General features: G+C 46.9%; 1 protein-coding gene across 1 annotated transcript in view; it reads left to right on the top strand.

The window, feature by feature from the left end:
- The first annotated feature begins 7,685 nt into the window (after positions 1-7,685).
- Positions 7,686-12,232, top strand: part of LOC139277301 (FANCD2 opposite strand protein-like) — a 66,888-nt gene continuing 62,341 nt past the window's right edge. The window contains exon 1 of the mRNA XM_070895583.1: positions 7,686-8,189. The gene's annotated coding sequence lies outside the window, so the exon portion shown is untranslated. The remainder of the gene's footprint in view (positions 8,190-12,232) is intronic.

The raw sequence follows: 12,232 nt of genomic DNA, 5'->3' as shown, positions 1-12,232 counted from the left end.
CCGCTCCCGAGAGCGGAGGACCTTTTTGCCACGCTGGCAGGTGGTAAGCTGTTCACGAAGCTGGACCTCACTTCAGCCTACATGACTCAGGAACTGGCTGAAGAATCCAAGTTTCTGATCACCATCACGACACACAAAGGATTATTTGTTTACAATAGGTGCCCGTTTGGCATTTGTTCAGCAGCAGCTATCTTTCAGCGAAACATGGAAAACTTGCTCAAGTCCATCCCTGGAATGATCGTGTTCCAAGACGACGTCCTTATAACGGGTCGAGACACCGAGGAACACCTCCGCAACCTGGAGGAGGTGCTACGCTGATTGGAACGGGTAGGCCTGCGGCTGAAAAAAGCCAAGTGCGTGTTTTTGACCCCAGAGGTCGAGTTTCTGGTCAAGAGGGTTGCCGCAGACGGGATCCGGCCCACTGAATCAAAAACTGAGGCGATTCGCCGGGCGCCCAGGCTCGGCAACAGGTCGGAGTTGCGATCATTCCTGGGACTCTTGAACTATTTTGGGAACTTCCTGCCGAATTTAAGCACATTGTTGGAGCCGTTACACATGCTCCTCCATAAAGGTTGTGAATGGTCTTGGGGGGGATTGTCAAGAACGGGCTTTCAATAAGGCAAGGAACCTGCTGTGTTCCAACAAACTGTTGACTTTGTATGACCCCTGTAAAAAACTGGTTTTAACATGCGATGCGTCATCCTACGGGGTTGGGTGTGTTTTGCAGCAGGGTAACGATGACAGCCAACTCCAACTGGTGGCTTACGCCTCCAGGTCACTCTCCCAGGCAGAGCGTGGATACGGCATGGTCGAGAAGGAGTCACTCGCGTGTGTGTACGGTGTGAAAAAGATGCACCAGTACATTTTCGGTAGACGGTTCGAGCTAGAGACGGACCACAAGCCGTTAACATCCCTGTTGTCCGATAGCAAGGCTGTCAACGCTAATGCGTCAGCTCGCATACAGCGATGGGCCCTCACGCTGCCTGCGTATGACTACACCAAACGGCAGCAGCCAGGCACCGAAAATTGCGCTGACGCGCTCAGCAGGCTCCCACTGACCACCACCGAGGGGGCGTCGGAGCAGAGCGAAGAGATGGTCATGACCGTTGAGGCTTTTGACACTGCGGGCTCCCCTATCACAGCCCGCCAGATCAAACTCTGGACCAACAGGGACCCCCTCCTATCCATGATAAAGAAATGTGTCCTGACTGGGGACTGGGCGCCCGCACACAGGGCTATGGTCACGTATTCACGTGGACTATGCAGGCCCGTTCATGGGAAAAATGTTCCTGATCGTTGTGGATCGAGTGCATCATATTGAACTCGTGCACGACATCCATCACTGTGGAGAGTCTGCATACGGTTTTCGCCACCCACGGCTTGCCGGACATCCTGGTCAGCGATAATGGCCCATGTTTTACCAGTCATGAATTGAAGGAGTTTATGTCAGGCAATGGGATCAAGCACATCCGGACAGCACAGTTCAAGCCGGCCTCCAATGGCCAGGTGGAACGGGCAGTCCAAGTCATAAAGCACGGCATGCTACGCATCCAAGGACCCTCCCTTCAGTACCGCCTATCGCGCCTCCTGCTGGTCTACAGGTCCCGGCCGCACTCGCTCACGGGAGTCCCGCCAGTGGAGCTCCTCATGAAACGCACGCTCAAGACTCGGCTGTCCCTCATTCACCCAGCCGTGGCAGACATTGTTGAGGGCAAGCGCCAGTCCCAAACCGAGCTCCATGATCGAGGCTCAAGGGGGAGGTGTAGAGAAATAGATGACCCGGTATTTGTTCTTAACCATGCTTTGGGACTCAAATAGCTTGAGGGCACCGTAATTGGCAAAGAAGGAAACAGGATCATGGTGGTCAGACTAAACAATGGGCAGATATGCCGCAAACACTTGGACCAAGTAAAGACAAGGTTCAGTGCAGACACGGAGGAACCGGAAGAAGAGCATGATGAGATAGCACCCACACCACAGCCAGCGCACGAGCAACAAAGACAGCCCTCAGCATGCACAGTCCCTGCGGCCAGCCCGGACAGGCCGGAATCACCTCAAGTGACAAAGACATGTGCTGAGGCTCAGCCACCAGAGTCACAACTGCGGCGCTCCACGAGAGAGCGCCGACCACCTCTGAAACTAAAAGACCTAAGGGGGGAGGTGATGTCATGTATTTCACCATCTTGCAATGACTATAAGTATGAAACTATAACTCATGCATACTGTACCTGTACCCTTGTAATGCACATCCTAGCCACAGGGAGTGAGCTCCTCACCTGGGCTTCCAGGTATAAAAGGGGAGGTCCCACCCAGGATCAGCACTCTTCAGTCCTGGAAATAAAGTGATATATCCATGCCTCGTGTGAGTTTGTAACAAGGTGCAGAGACACTACAGACTGGATCGACTGGGCCTATATTCACTGGCGTTTAGAAGAATGAGAGGGGATCTCATAGAAACATATAAAATTCTGACAGGATTGGACAGGTTAGAGGCAGGAAGAAGTCCAGAACCAGGGGTCACAGTCTAAGGATAAGGGGTAAGCCATTTAGGACCGAGATGAGGAGAAACTTCTTCACTCAGAGTTGTTAACCCTTGGAATTCTCTACCGCAGAAAGTTGTTGAGGCCAGTTTGTTAGATATATTCAAAAGGGACAAAAGGGAGTTAGATATGACCCTTACAGCTAAAGGGATCAAGGTGTATGGAGAGAAAGCAGGAAAGGAATACTGAGGTGACTGATCAGCCATGATGTTATTGAATGGTGGTGCAGGCTCGAAGGGCCGAATGGCCTATTCCTGCACCTATTTTCTATGTCTCTATGTTTATTCTGTGACGTGTCAGCGGTCCCATCTCGCTGCCTGTACAATGCACAGAAAACGGTTTGCTCTATTTTTTGTGGTACAGACCCATTTTCGATGCAAGTTACATCATCCCGTAAGATGGTGATGACGTGCGACAAAAGGCTTGCCAGCTGCATTATAGAGTGCCCCTTTAATAACAAAGCAAGAGAGGGGAAAGAAAGGTCATGGGGTATATGTTACACATTTTCATTAATAACTGAATAACTTTAAGTGTATCTAAGGGTTAAGTCATGACAGGACAGCTCGGACACGTGTTATGCTCCTCCTGTACTATGTGAGAAGTCAGGGATGCTTCCGGTGTCCCTGACGACTACGTGTGCGGGAAGTGCATCAGCCTCCAGCTCCTGATTGACCGCATTGTGGCACGGAGTTGCAGGTGGATTCACTCTGGAGCATGCATGATGCTGAGAATGATGTGAATAGCATGTTTAGCGAGTTGGTCTCACAGCAGGTAAAGGGTCCACAGCCAGATAGTAAATGGGTGACCAACAGGAAGAGCAGTGCAAGGTAGTGCAGGGGTCCCCTGCGGTCATCACCCTGCAAAACAGATACACCACTTTGGGTACTGTTGAGGGGGATGACTCATCGGGGGAGGGCAGCAGCAGCCAAGTTCATGGCACCGTGGCTGGCTCTGCTGCACAGGAAGGCAGGAAAAAGAATGGGAGAGCTATAGTGATAAGGGATTCGATTATACGGGGAATAGATAGGCATTTCTGCGACCGCAACCGAGACTCCAGGATTTTATGTTGCCTCCCTGGTGCAAGGGTCAAGGATGTCTCGGAGCAGGTGCAGGACATTCTGAAAAGGGAGGGTGAACAGCCAGTTGTCGTGGTGCACATAGGTACAACGATATAGGTAAAAAACGGGATGAGGTCCTACGAGACGAATTTAGGGAGCAAGGAGCTAAATCAAAAAGTAGGACCTCAAAAGTAGTAATCTCAGGATTGTTGCTAGTGCCACGAGCTAGTCAGAGTAGGAATCGCAGGATAGCGCAGATGAATACGTGGCTTGAGGAGTGGTGCAAAAGGGAGGGATTCAAATTCCTGGGACATTGGAACTGGTTCTGGGGGAGGTGGGACCAGTACAAACCGGACAGTCTGTACCTGGGCAGGACTGGAACCAATGTCCTCGGGGGAGTGTTTGCTAGTGCTGTTGGGGAGGTGTAAAACTAACATGGCGGGGGATGGAAACCTATGCAGGGATACAGAGGGAAATAAGATGGAGGCAGAAGCCAAAAGATAGAAAGGAGAATAGTAAAAGTGGAGGGCAGAGAAACCCAAGGCAAAAAATAAAAAGGGCCACATTACAGCAAAATTCTAAAGGGCAAAGTGTGTTAAAAAGACAAGCCTGAAGGTTCTGTGCCTCAATGCGAGGAGTATTCGGAATAAGGTGGACGAATTAACTGCGCAGACAGCAGTTAACGGATATGATATAATTGGCATTACAGAGACATGGCTCCAGTGTGACCAAGGCTGGGAATGCAACATCCAGGGGTATTCAACATTTAGGAAGGATAGGCAGAGAGGAAAAGGAGGCGGGGTGGCGTTGCTGGTTAAAGAGGAAATTAATGCAACAGTAAGGAAGGACATTAGCTTGGATGATGTGGAATCGGTATGGGTGGAGCTACGGAATACCAAAGGGCAGAAAACTCGAGTGGGAGTTGTGTACAGACCACCAAACAGTAGCAGTGAGGTTGGGACAGCATCAAACAAGAAGTAAGGGATGTGTGCAATAAAGGTACAGCAGTTATCATGGGCGACTTTAATCTACATATAGATTGGGCTAACCAAACTGGTAGCAATGCGGTGGAGGAGGATTTCCTGGAGCGTATTAGGGATGGTTCTCTTGACCAATATGTCAAGGAACCAACTAGAGAGCTGGCCATCCTAGACTGGGTGATGTGTAATGAGAAGGGACTAATTAGCAATCTAGTTGTGCGAGGCCCCTTGGGAAAGTGTGACCATAATATGGTAGAATTCTTTATTAAGATGGAGAGTGACACAGTTAATTCGGAAACTAGGCTCCTGAACTTAAGGAAAGGTAACTTCAATGGTATGAGGCGTGAATTGGCTAGAATAGACTGGTAAAGGATACTTAAAGGGTTGACGGTGGATAAGCAATGGCAAACATTTAAAGATCACATGGATGAACTTCAGCAATTATACATCGCTGTCTGGAGTAAAAATAAAACGGGGAAGGTGGCTCAACCGTGGCTAACAAGGGAAATTAAGGATAGTGTTAAATCCAAGGAAGAGGCATATAAATTGGCTAGAAAAAGTAACAAACCTGAGGACTGGGAGAAATTTAGAATTCAACAGAGGAGGCCTAAGGGTTTAATTAAGAGGGGGAAAATAGAGTATGGGAGGAAGCTTGCAGGGAACATAAAAACTGACTGCAAAAGCTTCTATAAATATGTGAAGAGAAAAAGATTAGTGAAGACAAATGTAGGTCCCTTGCAGTCAGATTCAGGTGAATTTATAATGGGTAACAAAGAAATGGCAGACCAATTGAACAAATACTTCGGTTCTGTCTTCACGAAGGAAGACACAAATAACCTTCCGAATGTACTAGGGGACAGTGGGTCTAGTGAGAAGGTGGAACTGAAGGATATCCTTATTAGGCGGGAAATTGTGTTAGGGAAATTGATGGGATTGAAGGCCGATAAATCCCCGGGGCCTGACAGTCTGCATCCCAGAGTACTTAAGGAAGTGGCCCTGAAAATAGTGGATGCATTGGTGATCATTTTCCAACAGTCTATCGACTCTGAATCAGTTCCTATGGACTGGAGGGTAGCTAATGTAACACCACTTTTTAAAAAAAGGGAGAGAGAAAGCAGGTAATTATAGACCAGTTAGCCTGACATCAGTACTGGGGAAAGTGTTGGAATCAATCATTAAGGATGAAATAGCAGCGCATTTGGAAAGCAGTGACAGGATCGGTCCAAGTCAGCATGGATTTATGAAAGGGAAATCATGCTTGACGAATCTTCTGGAATTTTTTGAGGATGTAACTAGCAGAGTGGATAAGGGAGAACCAGTGGATGTGGTGTATTTGGACTTTCAAAAGGCTTTTGACAAGGTCCCGCACAAAAGAGATTGGTGTGCAAAATCAAAGCGCATGATATTGGGGGCAATGTACTGACGTGGATAGAGAACTGGTTGGCAGACAGGAAGCAGAGAGTCGGGATAAACGGGTCCTTTTCAGAATGGCAGGCAGTGACTAGTGGAGTGCCGCAGGGTTCAGTGCTGGGACCCCAGCTTTTTACAATATACATTAACCATTTGGATGAAGTAAATTGAGTGTAATATCTCCAAGTTTGCAGATGACACTAAACTGGGTGGCTTTGTGAGCTGTGAGGGGGACGTTAAGAGGCTGTAGGGTGACTTGGACAGGTTAGGTGAGTGGGCAAATGCATGGCAGATGCAATATAATGTGGATAAATGTAAGATTATCCATTTTGGGGGCAAAAACAAGACAGAATATTATCTGAATGGCAGCAGATTAAGAAAAGGGGTGGTGAAATGAGACCTGGGTGTCATAGTTCATCAGTCATTGAAGGTTGGCATGCAGGTACAGCAGGCGGTGAAGAAGGCAAATGGTATGTTGGCCTTCATAGCTAGGGGATTTGAGTATAGGAGCAGGGAGGTCTTACTGCAGTTGTACGGGGCCTTAGTGAGGCCTCACCTGGAATATTGTGTTCAGTTTTGGTCTCCTAATCTGAGGAAGGACGTTCTTGCTATTGAGGAAGTGCAGCAAAGGTTCACCAGACTAATTCCAGGGATGGCTGGACTGTCATATGAGGAGAGACTTGATCAACTGGGCCTTCATTCACTGGAGTTTAGAAGGATGAGAGGAGATCTCATTGAAACGTATAATATTCTGACGGGACTGGACAGGTTAGATGCGGGAAGAATGTTCCCAATGTTGGGGAAGTCCAGAACCAGGGGACATAGTCTTAGGATAAGGGGTAGGCCATTTAGGACTGAGATGAGGAGAAACTTCTTCACTCAGAGAGTTGTTAACCTGTGGAATTCCCTGCCGCAGAGAGTTGTTGATGCCAGTTCATTGGATATATTCAAGAGGGAGCTAGATATGGCCCTTACTGCTAAGGGGATCAAGGGGTATGGAGAGAAAGCAGGAAAGGGGTACTGAAGGAATGATCAGCCATGATCTTATTGAATGACGGTGCAGGCTCGAAGGGCCGAATGGCCTACTCCTGCACTTATTTTCTATGTTTCTATGTTTCTATTCCCCAACTTTCTGAATCTTGAAGAATTTATTTATTATCTTAGTAGAGTAATGTCAAATAAATTCCGCCAAATTTAAAGATAATGGGAATTAAAGGACATACATCAGAGAGAGTTGGAGTTAAAGGGGAGGTGCCAGAGAGTCATCGTTGAAGGGGAGGTGCCAGAGACAACAGGAATTAAAAGGGAAGTGCCAGAGAGTCATAGTTAAAGGGGTTGAATGGAAATTTGATTGCATGAATTTAGAGGCCGAGAAAGTACAAAGAAGTGAAATTTTTTTAAAGAAATGGGAGGAGGTGCATTTAGAGGCAATTTGAGGGGTGAATCTAATAGAAGCTTAAGCAGATGAATCTAGAGAGTTGGAGTTTGAAGTGATGAAATTAGGAGTCAGTAAAAGTCTAAATGGCTGAATCTAGTGACTCGGTGAGGGGCGGGCTGGGGGAAGAAATTCAACTCGTGACGGGTTACGCTGCAAAATGGGCGGGGCAATTGGAATGCACGCCCAAAGACGCCGCCGAGAGATCCAAGCCAAAAAGGGCTTTGGGGCCTCATTTGTATTAAAGTGGCAAGCTGTGGGTGCCAATTAGGTGCTCCGGACGCAGCTTGGGACCTTCGGAATTCCGACCGAACATGGCAGATGGATGGGAGAGTGGAAGGGGTGGTCTAAACAGTGGGGCCGAGCCCAGGTTGTCAGCAGCCTGCAGTAGTTGTGTGTGTGTGGAGCCGGGGGAAACACTCCTGTGAAACTATCAAAAACTTTACTCACCATTTTTTTTTATTTGACTGGTGGCTCCTTTAAGAACTGCTGGTCAGGCCACTCAAATCCCAGAGCAACTGGGCGAAGCACGTGGCATGCAATCTCAGCCCATTTGCTGACCCTAATTTCGATCGGCGGTCCTACGGCAGGCACTAGGATGTCAATTCGCAGTTGCAAGGTGCCCAGCACATGTTTCAAGTGGACACCTGTAACACCGAGAACGCCCCAGCTTCCAATCTGGCAGCCGACGCACGTCTGGGGAAGATTGGGCCCAGGAGATCACCACCCGAAATCTGATCGACATTGATTGAACACCCAAACACAGGTGCAAAAATGCTGAATTTCTCCCATAGGGGCTGAATCCAGTTTAAGGGAGTGTATCTAGAGGCAGTGAGAGTTTCAGATGATAGAATCATAGAAATTTACAGCACGGGAGGAGGCAATTTCAGCCCATCGTGTCCACACGGCCGATAAATAGCTAGCCAGCCTAATCCCACTTTGCAGCACTAGGTCAGTAACCCTGTAGCTAATGGAAAATCAACAGAAAAGCACATCCAAATACTTTTTAAATGTGGTGAGGGTTTCTGCCTCTACCACCCTTTCAGGCAGTGAGTTCCAGACCACCACCATCCTCTGGGTGAAAAATGGTCTCAACTCCCCTCTAATCCTTCTACCAATTACTTTAAACCTATGCCTCCTGGTTACATAAGAACATAAGAATTAGGAACAGGAGTAGGCCATCTAGTCTCTCGAGCCTGCTCCGCCATTCAACAAGATCATGGCTGATCTGGACTCAGATCCACTTACCCGCCCGCTCCCCATAACCCTTAATTCCCTTATTGGTTAAAAATCTATCGGTGATTTGAATACATTCAATGAGCTAGCCTCAACTGCTTCCTTGGGCAGAGAATTCCACAGATTCACAACCCTCTGGGAGAAGAAATTCCTTCCCAACTCGGTTTTAAATTGGCTCCCCCGTATTTTGAGGCTGTGCCCCCTAGTTCTAGTCTCCCCTACCAGTGGAAACATCCTCTCTGCCTCTATCTTGTCTATCCCTTTCATTATTTTAAATGCTTCTATAAGATCACCCCTCATCCTTCAGAACTCCAACGAGTAAAGACCCAGTCTACTCAATCTATCATCATAAGGTAACCCTCTCATCTCCGGAATCAGCCTAGTGAATCGTCTCTGTACCCCCTCCAAAGCTAGTATATCCTTCCTTAAGTAAGGTGACAAAAACTGCACGCAGTACTCCAGGTGCGGCCTCACCAATATCCTGTACAGTTGCAGCAAGACCTCCCTGCTTTTGTACTCCATCCCTCTCGCAATGAAGGCCAACATTCCATTCGCCTTCCTGATTACCTGCTGCACCTGCAAACTAACTTTTTGGGAACCAAAAAGAGTTTCATGCACAAGGACCCCCAGGTCCCTCTGCACCGCAACATGTTGTAATTTCTTCCCATTCAAATAATATTCCCTTTTACTGTTTTTTCCCCCCCCCACCCAAGATGGATGACCTCACATTTTCCGACATTGTATTCCATCTGCCAAACCTTAGCCCATTCACTTAACCTATCTAAATCTCTTTGCAGCCTCTCTGTGTCCTCTACACAACCCGCTTTCCCACTAATCTTTGTGTCATCTGCAAATTTTGTTACACTATTGACCTCTCTGCTAAGTGAAATAGGTCCTTCCTATCCACTCTATCTAGGCCAATCATAATCTTATACACCTCAATTAAATCTCCCATCAGCCTCCTCTGTTCCAAAGAAAACAACCCCAGCCTATCCAATCTTTCCTCAGCTAAAATTCTCCAGTCCGGGAAACCCTCTGTACCCTTTCTAGTGCAATCACATGAATCTAGAGAGAGTGGGAGGTTATGGGGTGATTGTAGAGATAGTGTAAATTTGCTGTAATGATTTCCAGGGGGTAAGTGCTTACAGTGAGAGTTTCGGCAGGGGGGAGTTAATTTAAAACTGGGGTTTTAGGGCTGGAGGAGGTTACAGAGATAGGGAATGGCGAACATGGAGGTAGTTTGAACACACGGATGAGAATTTTTAATATCGAGGCATTGCCTCAACAGTAGCCATTGTTGCTGTATAGGCAAAACTCAGTGCACAATGTATCATCCACCTATTGTTTAATTCAGCTTAAAGACAGCAGCACTTCCAAAAATGTATTTTTAAGAATGATGTCAAGGGAAATGAATGAACACACTGGGGAGATGCGAGCAACATCTGTACAGTAAACAGGGGTCATATATTAGGATTAACTGTGATAAGTCTATGTGAGACTACTCACTGGTGTTGGAGGTGTGAGCCATGAGAAATAACTGTACAAATTATGGCACTACAGCCTTTAAAAAGGCTGGGGTATATAAAATACTTAACAGAATTACCAGGAGTAGGCCATATGGCCTCTCGAGCCTGCTCCACCATTCAATAAGACCATGGCTGATCTTCTACCTCAACTCCACTTTCCTGCACTATCCCCATATCCCTTGGTTCCCTTAATATCCCAAAATCTATCGATCTGTCTTGAATATACTCAAAGATTGAGTCTACACAGTCGTCTGGGGTAGAGAATTCCAGAGATTCACCACCCTCTGATGAGAAGACGTTTCTCCTCATCTCAGTCCTAAATGGCCGACCCCTTATTCTGAAACTGTGACCCCTGGTTCCAGACTCCCCAAGCCAGAGGAAACATCCTCCCTGCATCTACCCTGCCAAGCCCTGTAGGAATTTTGTATGTCTCAATGAGATCACCTCTCATTCTTCTAAACTCCAGAGATTATAGGCCTAGTCTACTGAATCTTTCCTCATAGGACAATTCCCCCATCCCAGGAATCAGTCTGGGATAGAGAAAGCAAGTCCTGAACAATACTTTCAGATACAGCAAGGCAGAAGGACAAGAGGGCACAGGATCAGAGTTGTGATGGATAAATGCCAGTAAGCCTTCACACAGTGGCTCAAGCAGCATCTGGAGTGAGTTTCCTGGCAGTATGGTTGAGCCTGGGACTCAATCAACAAACAGCTGTCTGTTGTAACAGGAAGGCTCCAGGGTGGGAATTTGGGAAGGGCGCGATCAAAGGGGCTGAAGCACCTTCTTCATCTGGCGAACTTGCAGTGCATTAGTAGTGTATAACATTACCGCGAGTAAAATTATAAATGAAGAGAAATGGGTACAACTTTAATTACAGTATGTGCAACTTGTATCAAATGAGGCTAGATTGTTCAATGGAACTTTTGATTGCGAAAAGAAATTTGCATTTATATAGCGGCTTTCACAACCTCAGGACCTCCCAAAGCACTTTATAAGACAATCAAGTTTTGAAGTGTAATCACTGTTGTAATGTGGGAAACGGATTGACAGTAAAATTTGCTTACAGCAAGCTCCCACAAACAGCAATGCGATAATGACCAATCTGTTTTTAGTTATGTTGATTGGGGGAAGATATCAGCCAGGACACCGGGGATAACACCACTGCTCTTTGAAAATAGCACGTGGGATCTATTACGTCCACTTGAGAAAGCAGAGAGGGACTCTGTTTAATGTCTCATCCGAAAAACGGCACCTCCAACAGCGCAGCGCTCCCTCAGTATTGCGCTGAAGAGTCAGCCTAGATTCTTGTGCTTAAGTCTCTGGAGTGAGCAGGAAGTGTTTTGTGGGATAAGAGTCCTCTTGAACAAAATTGGCAGCAAGTACTGCACTTGGGGAATATTGGGCAAGCAATATTGTGTTTTATAATATAAAAAAAGAGATTTAGTGTGATTTTACTAAATTACATCAAAAAAGATACCCATCTGTGAAACTCAGCAAGCATATTCATCACACAAATGTGTCACAAATTAATTGTTAACCACTCATTTGCAATGCAAATGATCTAGGTTTGTCCTTACAGCGCAAAATTTAAACTTATGCTAATGAAACCAGAGGATATAATGGTTGTGGTGAAAGGCAGATTGCTAACAAAATTGTGTATGCAGATCAAGTGGATTACAAAATAGGTTTTCTTGCATCAAGCAAATAGCATTTATCATGGCACCAACGTTAGCGTCCTCGATCAGGCCAACATCCCCAGCTTTGAAGCACTGACCACACTTGATCAGCTCCGCTGGGCAGGCCACATAGTTTGCATGCTAGATACGAGACTTCCAAAGCAAATGCTCTACTCGGAACTCCTTCACGGCAAACGAGCCAAAGGTGGGCATTGGAAACGTTACGAGGACACTCTCAAAGCCTCCCTGATAAAGTGCAACATCCCCACTGACACCTGGGAGTCCCTGGCCAAAGACCGCCCCAAGTGGAGGAAGTGTATCCGGGAGGGCGCTGAGCACCTCGAGTCTCGTCGCCAAGAGCATGCAGAAA

The sequence above is a fragment of the Pristiophorus japonicus genome, chromosome 12 (assembly GCF_044704955.1).
Source record: "Pristiophorus japonicus isolate sPriJap1 chromosome 12, sPriJap1.hap1, whole genome shotgun sequence".
Lineage (NCBI taxonomy): Eukaryota > Metazoa > Chordata > Chondrichthyes > Pristiophoridae > Pristiophorus > Pristiophorus japonicus.
The sequence above is the reverse complement of the archived record's forward strand: the minus strand, read 5'-3'. Positions and strand labels throughout refer to the sequence as shown.